Genomic DNA, 10461 nt, shown 5'->3' with positions numbered 1-10461 from the left:
CGCAAGTTTGCACAGGTGGTGTCTCTGGTACATGATAACTTGATGATAACTTTACTACAGCTAAAAAAACACACAAAACAAACCATAACACATGAGTAATGGGGTGCATCGAGTAATTATTTTACTATTGTTTCAAGCACAGCAAAGTTTCAAGTGCACTTGAATTTGAAAGCATCAAATTAAACTACTTCAGGACTATGGCGTGCAAACTCTTCATTTGTGCACTTGCCTCTTTTATGCAGCCATCCCTCCTTGACAATCACCACATTGGTCATGTTGGTGGGCAGGGTGGAGGATCCAGGTTTCCCACAGGGAGAGACACAGCTTCGTTTCCCGAGTATCCTTCACTCGGCCCTGTGCAGGAGCCTGGAGACGAGGTCCTGGGGTTTACAGCCGCCTTCTCAATGGTGGTTACCTATTGGTTGACAAAAAAGTAAAAATTAGCCCCATATCGAGGCGGAAGAATTTTTCCACTTGTCTGAATATTAACCCTCAGGTCAACATAGAAGAGTCAGTGGCAGTGGAACTGAGAAGATCCTCGTGCTTTATGGCCCAGTTAATGGAGGAGGATATGCCCAAACCACACAGTTTATTCCCTTTCACGTGTGGAAACTGCAAGTTTCAAATAGCTGTATAAGGCCTGTGGTTTTTTGGCATCCAAAATGAAGTATCCACCACGTATTGGAAAACTCCATGCTGTTCACACAGGACAAAATCATTTCAGATTAGAAAATGGTGCAATATAACAATTCTCACACAGGCATCCTCTAAATTAAGGTTTTAAAAAAATTTATTTTGTATTTGCATGGTGCAGCTAATGCTATGTTTTGGATCCCATTTAGATCCTATGTGTAATGATCATATGTGCCCATGAAGGTTTCATGACTTAATGCATTTTGCTTGATTTTTATCCTGTAAGCAGGTAGCAACAGACTTTAAAATGCTAGTAGTTTCACTAAATGGTTTGATGAGTGAGTATTTTGTTCAACTAATTTCTCTCTTAAGACTAGGATAACTCTAGGATGACAGATTTAAAAAAATAAAAACTCTTCTGCAGAGAGCATTTCAGGTGCTTCATTGTTCACCACAGTGAAGTCTAACATACAAATATTATACATTTACCATTAATTTCACTATATTATTAAAAAATTTGAACCTTTATCAAAGAAAAAAATAATAGAACCTAGCAACAACCAGACACATTCTGGTTATCAATCACAGCCATTAAACAATGCAGAGAGTCATCATTTTTAAAGATGTTTTCACATACAGTATGTTTTCTTGTTTTGTAATATTTTGATCCGTCTAGTAATCTTGAATTGAATTACGCACAAGAAATGAATAAATGCCAAATCCATTGCTTTGTGTATGGTATTATCCAACCAGATTTGTTTGATTAAAGAGATACATTATATAAATACAGCTGAGATTAAAATATCATATGATGAAGATCATGTGATAGGATCACCGATGAGCCAAGGTTGTTGTTTTTTACCTGTGAAATCATCATGTTGACTTTACATCACCTAATGAAAACCGGCAACTGGAAGAGACAAACAACAAACTCCACCCGCTGATAAGGAGCATGTGATATGATCGAAAGCTCCATAGCAGCTAGACAATGGGCCTCGGGGTTGAGATAACTGAATCAAAACGTTGTGAGCTGATGGCACATCGTTTACAGTGAGGACCGACAGATTGAAGGGTTTCAAAGCAAAGATAAACTTTGGGCACACACTGTAACGTGGGAGTTTTTATTTACACCTGGCCTGTGGTGGAAGCGTCACGGAAATGTTATGTGGTCCAGACCAACAACTTTACCACCATTTCACATTATGAAAAAAAAATGTCACATTAACATAGTAAAGCTGGGTAAAGAGCAGAATAGGTAACATGGGTAATAGATCAGGCTACAGCAGATACCTGTTGAAAAAATTCAAACCAAAACGTATGTGGATAAAAGTGCATCCACACAGTCATCTGATAAACCAACATATTATATCGGTTATTCATCAACGGCACATATTAAAGAGCTGCCGGCTATCATAACCAAAGAGCATTCGATAATTGTTTTTATGAAGATATCAATTGAAACATGAAACCAGGCGTTCTCGGACGGACGACTGAAATCAATTTGCCTGGGCCATCAAAAGGGAGCCCTGTATGAGTGGCCTCATCCAGCTTACTGGTGAGGGACAACAACAGGAAGTGGATGTGACTATTGACAGACCACGAGTCATATCAGTACAGCCGCGGGCTTCGACTCACATCAGTCACTGTGAATGTGTGATCAACACGCCTCTTTTGCTGCCATTCTGACCCGTTCCATCAATGAGCAAAAGGGAAGTTTATGAGAGGCACGGTTTATTTTCACTTGGTGTTTTTGTTTATTGCACTGGGGCTGCTGCGGTGCTTCTTGTGTCGCACAGTCCACGTTGGAAGGGATCTTAGGAGAGGGATTTGAAAAAAAGCACACTGAGTGCTATTCAAACTGGGGGGGGGGGGGGTCACACACACAAACCGTTGGATCCCGTCAGCATCTTGGTGTGTGTGTGTGTGTGTGTGTGTGTGTGTGTGTGTGTGTGTGTGTGTGTGTGTTATATACACATTGGGATACATCACACAAACAAACTCCAGCGCGCGCGCGCACACACACACACACCACAGCCAAAAAAGCAACACATGCACACAAGAGCGGCTCTGGAGCCACAACAGAGCGCTGCTGTTTTTAAATGGGAGAGACCTGTTGCTACTGCGGCCTGTGTGGAAAAAGCTGGGCCTCTGCCAGCGCTGCAGCCCAGCAGCCACTGAATGAACCCAGTACCCTGACAGCGGGTCACATGGTCCTCACAGAGGCCTCTGGGCCGTACTGCCCGCCTGGCCGCCCTGCTGTCAGTGCAGCTTTCAATCATTCATCTTTCTGGCTACAGCTCCGATGGGGGCTCACCACCCATTCAATGCAAATCAGTGTCATGCAGCAGAGATGCCACACACTGAGCCTGTCTGTCACTGGGCCACGAGAGGACAGTCCCATGTAGGCTATCTACTGGCAGGAAGCTAAAGATCGGCCGACATCATCATACTACTTCCTAAATCCAAGGGCTGGCTGGGTGTATCGTTAATACTTGTTCCTGAACGATACTTTCTTCTATAGCAATTTTTAAAATCCGTTTTAACGAGATGAAATTTCACATTATGGTAAAAAAAAAAAAAAAAGGTATGTTTTATTTTTCAGCTAAATATTTTTTTATGAAAGCCATTGCCAAACAAGGTGACAAAGTTGATTAAGTCTATCGGCTCCACAAAAATCTCTCTGTATTTCTCAGTATGGCAATGTTTACAAACTGGTACAGCAGAAGGTATTAAATCCATTGAGCGATCACCAAAGACTTACGTCATGTAGATGATGCGCCTACAGTGTTGTTGTACTTACTCTGAATTCCTCATGGGAGCTGCATGCTTATTGGCTCACTGACATTGATAAGATCTGCCCCCTTTGGTATTGAAATTTGGTATTGAACGATAAGAAATCTTTCAAAACTCGATGGTATGGAGGAGGCATTTTGGTCGGTGTCGAAAAAAAAAAAATAATCAAAACTTCGATACCCAGCCTTATTACTTAAATCATCTCAGATCTATATGATACAAGTCTGCTTTTGCCCTTTTTTTTGCTGCCTCTCGGGTAAATAAGGGTGTCTGCATCTGGTTTACAGGAGATGGAAGATTACACTCAAATGTTTCAAATGACTGAACGAAACGAGATCATCAGATATGCTCACCTGTTGCTGGAAAACAGTCCCTGAAGCGACACTCGCTTTGTCTCCAAATGACACAATAGAACCAGCGCTAGTAGTGTGATCTGCCAAGTTCCTCTTTCAAGTTCCCTGAAAACACATCACTAATGATAAGAAAACACCGTGGATAGTTGTCGCTGAACAGCAAAAACCACAGATACTGTAACCGTGAAAGCCGAGCAGAGACTATCTGCATTTTAATCCTGTGATTAAATGATCAGCAACCCCCCCTTATGACTCGTGTTAATGTATTCATTTTGCAGGCTGTTCAGACAAGCCATTAAAGATAGATCACAAAACTGGACTTCATTCAAATGTACACTGATCGTGACATACTCATTCTGCCCTTTAGGAAAAGGGATGTGGATAACACTCAAAATAAGACCTCAAAGTTCTGGTCTCTTTGGTTTGTTGTTTGTAGCAAATCGAATGATTGGGCCGTTGCTAGTCAACAAGATGAATGACACAAACATTTATTTAAGACTGTAGCGTTTGTTGTCACACACCGAGAACAGTGCCCCGCCATGTGATGCTGACGGCGGGCTACTATCATTAGAAGCGTATCCTTCTCTCTCTCAGTGATAACAAATCTAGACTCGTGTGGCCTAAGGCTAGGGGGGGGGGGGGGGGGGGGTGGGGGGAGGGAGACGGGCACAATAAGTCTGCCTGTGTACAGGGACAACAATTTCAAACAACATTCCTCAGATTCTGCATGCAACTGGTGGCACATTTTGCGTCATCGGGGGCTGTGAAGGGATTGGGTGGGAGGTGACTGGTATTTTTCTAAATAGAACTGGGGAGGGAGAGCCAAGCAGTCACCGGGCAGCATCATTACGCCAGCTTGTTGCGTCTGCCCCGGGTCACATGCCAAGTCTCTTCTGCGTACACTACACACACAGACAGACACACACACACGCACACACACACACACACTGGGACAGACGTGGTCCCATGACCGATAAAAACATTTTGGCCTCCAAAGGCGTTCCGGGTGCAGCATGCCCAGGGACAATGTTGTTCTCTTTCCAGACTGTACATGCACACGTAAGAAGGAAGCCTTCCCGGGGGACAGAGACAAACCCAGTAACATCAGTAAAGCGAGGTTTATCTCAAGTGTTAGACATTTAAGCTATGCATCCTGAAGCTATGCTGCATAGATGTGCAACTCTCTGACAAACCTTTTCACTTTCACTCCCACCATGTCAGAATGCTTCACATCACACAGACGCTTCAAAAATAAACCTTGACAAAAAAAAAGGTGAACAACCATTTAGTAGAAATGCAGAACTGCCATCATTGTAGACGGGATGATTACAGTGAGAACAATCTATCCTGTCATCAAAACACTTGCATTTTGCCATTGCACTAACTACAAGGAAGGAAAATTAAGAATATAACTCTAATATATTTTTTCTATGACCTCCCTGGTGGTGTACACATTTTGAACCTTAAAAAAGGTCCATTGTACCCATTTTGAGAACCACTACAGATGTGGCTTCAAGTCACAACAAAGATGTGCTACTCTGTGATCGAATGTAGATGCAACAGGGCTTACAACAACATAGCAGCAACAAACTAGCAAGGCTAACGACTTGTCGTAAAAATGATTGTCTGGCAATACACGTCTCACTCAAACAAGTAAACAAACGCACTGGTAGTTCATAACAATGAATGAGCTGCTCTCTCGTTGAGCTCATTTGTTTTCATTTGCCTGCTGGGCCACACAGTGCGAGCCAAAGCAGCGTTCTCGTATAGATAAACCGTTGAGAGTAACATGAGTGCTGATATTTTGGCCTGAGGGATGTCTCAAAAGTGGATATTGTCAAAAAAGTAATGGTTAACGTATGAACAGAGGCTCACTGTTGTTCGTGGAAGAAGAAAAAACAACGACGCGTTATAATTCACTGCGCTATAAGCTCTTGACGTTGCTCCTCAAAAACTTGTACAGCGCAGTGGAGTCAGGAAAGTACCTAATTTGTAGGCTTGCATTTAGCGATAGAAAGGATATGGGGCCTAGCAGGGCAGCTTGGGTGAGAATAACCGCATCCAATGTAAGTACAATGGGGACCTACCCTGTCTAGCTGTCGACCTCTTGTAGTTAACCATGCGAAGGAAAAGCGGACATTTACCTGGACAGGAATTCAACAGTGTGTCCGTCTCATTATTGTGAGCTGTTTCGGCGGTATAATGAGTTGATAAGTCCTTTAACAATCTGGCCAAAAGTGCTCTCATTTACTCCGTTTCTTTGCCTTTCTTCCACTACACCTCCCAAACGCGCTGTCTGCAATGCCTCTGTGGCAGACGGCTCTCCCGGGTCCTAAAGCCGACCATTTTATGAGGCAGACTCATAGCAGCAGTAGTAGGCTGTCAGCCGTCCCATTGAAAAAATCCTGCAGTGTTTCTATGGGGGCTTCTGAGGGGCTGTGTGGCCTTGTTGAACCCGGCGTTGTTATAACTGTGCCGGTGGTTGCCAAAATAAGGTCCTGGAACCTACAGAGGCCTCTGTAAGGTTTCCAGGGATTAGGCTAACAGTGAGCACTATATCTGTTTTTTCACTTCCTGGAACAAGCTCATGAAATAGCCTAATGTAGGCTATTATACATTTTTTCCTGATGACTTTTCCGTAACAGCTGTTTATTAGTGATACCTTTTTTAAATTAATATATTTTATTTTATTTATTTGCAACATGCTATACATATTGAGCGATTTATTGGCAACTAATAGGCATATCATTATCAATTCATCTGCTAATTAGGCCTACTTTCTTGATTAATCTTAAAATGGCAGAACATGGTCAAATATTGGAAAAGGTTAGTTGACAACAGCTATTATATTATTGGTAATTTTGTTGTTACCCAGAAACCCCCAATGCCCTAAATATTGAGTTTACTGTCAAAAAGGTATGGCGGCCACTGTATAGAGTCCAAAGAAAACCACATTCAAGTCTGATTAAGTGAAACCAGTCGGCTACATTTTTGGTCGTTTTGGTTTTAATTTGTTATCACAATAATTTTCCAGTGAGTCTATAAACTCATCAATTAGCCTATGTGGCTTATCATTACTGCTTAATGCTACAGAAAGTTTTTATACTCTCTTAAAATTATGCAACAAAATGCTACCAAAATGAATGTTGTGTAAAATGTTTTAATTAATTAATTGTGAAAATACAGCAATGTCAAAATACAAACCAAAAAGCTCAAAACTGTGCTAAAACATTAAGAGTACCTTTTAAAATACAAAAATAACATAATCAATATACTAGCAAATCCTCAAAAAACTCTTTAAAGTGGGATTTCCAAAAGGTAAAAAAATATCATCAAAGTGTATACAGCGACTGTACATTGGTGAAGTACAGTCACTGTACGTATTGCAGGCATGGGTGCGATTCTGCTGTCCTTCTGTTGCCTGTCAGCATACTGCAAGCGTCTGGCGCTTGATTTGTGGCTCATTTCTGGAGGCACCTGATTGGAGAACATTACAGTTGGCAAGTCTGCTGATGCTAAAAGAGACATTCTTTCTCTCTGAGTTGCTGTGAGGCGGAGAGTGCCGCTGACATTTCCATTGAAAGGCACATAGGCCATGGAGAGAAGTTAAGAATCAAATGTAACCTTTAGATTTCTTTCTTTTGGGGGCAGAGGTAAATCTCAACAGATGCACTTTTACAACCATTATCTCTTCTTTGGGCACTTCAGCACTTAAGTTCAACCCTGGTTTAGATGTAAACCATATTTTCTTTTGTTTGGGCTTTCCACCACATCACAAGATCTTCATCAATGGGGTGGCCTATACATGAGCACATGAGCTTGCAAATCAACAGATCCATCTCTATGATAAATGAACAAGCTTTATACACTGATGAAGTCGTTGTGAAAATGCTGAAGGCTCCAGGAACAGCTAGTATGTGGACCATGGATTGGCCTTGTTTTGTCTTAAGTATTATTACAAGGGTCAAGAATGAACTCTCGTGCCTAATATCCCAAAATGGCACCAGTTGCATCACCAGAAGATGCAGCAACATAACGTAACATAACACACCAGGAGGGATATGTGAGAACATGGCACGTGCACTGATGAAACTGCAAAATGGAAATGGTGCAAGAATTAAGGTTCATCTGTGAGGTTATATCTAATTATAATCCTGCTCGTTAAACCATATTATTTGAGAGAAAACAGTCAACCCCGGCCTCATAAAAAGAGCTCCTTGGAGAGGAAGGAGTTAAACCAGTTTAGGACAGGTACAGACAGGCCAGCTCAGCCAGGCTTATGAGACTATCAGATGAAGCCTTCAGATGACTTGATCTTCTTGGTCAATGTAATAAAAACATTTAAAGGTTTTATAACATTCCTATAACACCTTGCTCTATATACAGTTATATCTGGGATCTTTTTACGGTTCACATTAAACATATTTTTTTATCTGTAACGGTAACATAATCTTCTTTATCAGCTGTGGTTCAACTGCAGTGAACTATATATTATATAAAAAAACAAAAACAAAACAATGGTTTTGAGAGGTTGCACAATAACACAAAAAAAAACGTTTGGAGAACAGGATAGCAGGGGCAGCTGCCAATGTTCCCTGTGTGATGAAACACTTATTGGCCTCTCTGCCCTCTGTCTCTCAGCCTCCTCTGTTGCCATTTCCCCTCTTTGTCACTTCCACTGTAATGTGTTCCTCACTGCTACTATGTGTCAGCCTTGCCAAGCTGTTCCTGTCATACAGACAGAGCACAGTGAGGGTATCCCATATTTTCTGGTTATTCACTTAGGGCTGCCCTGTTGTTTTCGCAGGTTCAAAGCAAAAGTAACAGGATCAAAGGGTCGGGGCGAGTTAATAATGCCTTCCCCGTCAAAGACTCAACAGATCTCCTCTCTTGTCTGCCCACGCTGTCTGTTCAGAGCAGAGAAGGACTAAATGGCCTGTTGAAGGAGAATAGATAACACGCAGTGGCAACAATTAGACACAGAATGGCAGGAGGGTCCATAAATAGGGGGAGGGGGGAGTGAGTGGGGGGGGGGGGGGGGGGGTCCAAACAACACAGCAGCATCTCCCGGCAACTGCAGTGTCATGTTGCTGCAAGTGTCACATCATTTCCCAGGATGTATTATCCACCTGTTAAGCCAGGTTTTCCCACACAGCAACCAACCAGTGAAGATTCTAATGGACGGAAAGATTGTGGCACAATCAGTCAGTTATATTAATGTAGCCCCAATTCTTCATGATCTGTACAGGTCTAACCCTTCTGTCATCTTAGACCTTCAGTTCACACAAGTAAAAACAACACAAACAACATTAGTGGGAGTAAAAATAAATAAATAGTGTTTTAAAAAAAAAATTCAACGGGTCAAATCTGTGGCTTAAATGGGGTGAAAACACAACAGTACAGCAGTGGCGTGCACAAAGAGGAGGCAGAGGGAGCCTTTTTGTTCTGAGTATCTAAGTTTCCTTTTTAAGACATTATTCAAAACAGTGAATAAAACCTGTTGGCTAATGGGACTTTAACACTTATACTGAGGTCATACAAGGGCAATTGGACTGCTTCAGTGACCCTGTGGTGTGACATTAGGGCTAAAATTAAGCTTTTTTTCTACCATAGAAGCACCCTTGTAGGACATCTTTTTTTTGTCATCCGAGGGGGCGCACTGGTGGGACACTTCCCCACTGTGTGTTGCCCCTGAGGTCACATCAGAGAGCCATGCATGCACTAGCCTCCCGACCCCAGTTGGGCCCCATGTTGGTTGCAGTTGGTTTGTTCACATGGAGGAGGTGCCTGCCCCTTGGAGAGTCTGTGCATGCCACTGCAATACTGTATATTTGTGTGCAAGACAAATTTCCACCACAAATCAAGGACAACGTACACTGACTGTCTGTCAATAAATTCAAAATTGATAAAATCAATAAAAATTCATATTTATTCATTAAGATAAACTTTTTAAGTTGCAAATACCTTTGAATGAGTTGGGTTGAAATAATAATGTTGGTAATTACATCAACATAATATTGTATGTAAGTGAAACTCAAATTAAATGTATTTATTCATTTAAAACAAAATACAAGTTGTTACTGTTGTTACTAGTTAGTTGTTACTAACTTAATGAAATCTGCTTGATAACTTAATATGTCTCAACCTCAACTTCCGGATTCCAAGTCCCTTTCCCTATAGGCTGCATTTTGCGGAACAGAGTTTACTATGAGGTTCACAACGTAAAATTGATTGACTTTTCTAAAAGAAATAATAGCATGAGCTGCCGCGAAACGCAGCCAGAAAGTTATAACAGTAACATTCTGAGAAAGCGGCATTTTAAGTGATTTTAAGACATATTCATGCACAAGGATATAGGTCCAAAGCATCGACAGGCAGATTGCTACAACACAACTCGAGCCCACCCCTATGGTGAGACTTTGGTCAAGTGATGTGGCTCAACTGTGGCTGGATAGCTGGCTGGCTGGCTGGTTGGCCGGTCAGGCTATCTGGAATGCGGGGTCTTTTGTTTGTCTGAGAGAGGAGTGGGTCAGGGGGAGAATGCCATTGATGATCCCAGAGAGGAAGAAAGAACCTCCAGGAAGTGTTCTCTCTCTCTCTCTCTCTCTCTCTCTCTCTCCCCCGCTCCCCCACTCTCCCACTCCCATTCTCTCTCCCTCTCTGTCTCTATCTTTTTTTTTCT

At 42.0% G+C, this 10461-nt stretch overlaps 1 long non-coding RNA gene across 1 annotated transcript; it reads right to left on the bottom strand.

The window, feature by feature from the left end:
• Positions 1–279: 279 nt before the first annotated feature.
• LOC307261726 lies at positions 280–6044 on the bottom strand. The gene is made up of 3 exons (XR_013845224.1): positions 5924–6044; positions 3780–3884; positions 280–415 (listed from the first exon to the last, which is right to left on the bottom strand). It is a non-coding gene; the product is annotated as an uncharacterized lncRNA (long non-coding RNA).
• Positions 6045–10461: the final 4417 nt, after the last annotated feature.

The sequence above is a fragment of the Ammodytes marinus genome, assembly GCF_949987685.1.
Source record: "Ammodytes marinus genome assembly, chromosome: 15".
In the NCBI taxonomy this organism is placed as follows: Eukaryota; Metazoa; Chordata; class Actinopteri; order Uranoscopiformes; family Ammodytidae; genus Ammodytes; species Ammodytes marinus.
Note: the sequence above shows the minus strand (reverse complement) of the source record. Positions and strands in the feature narration are given on the sequence as shown.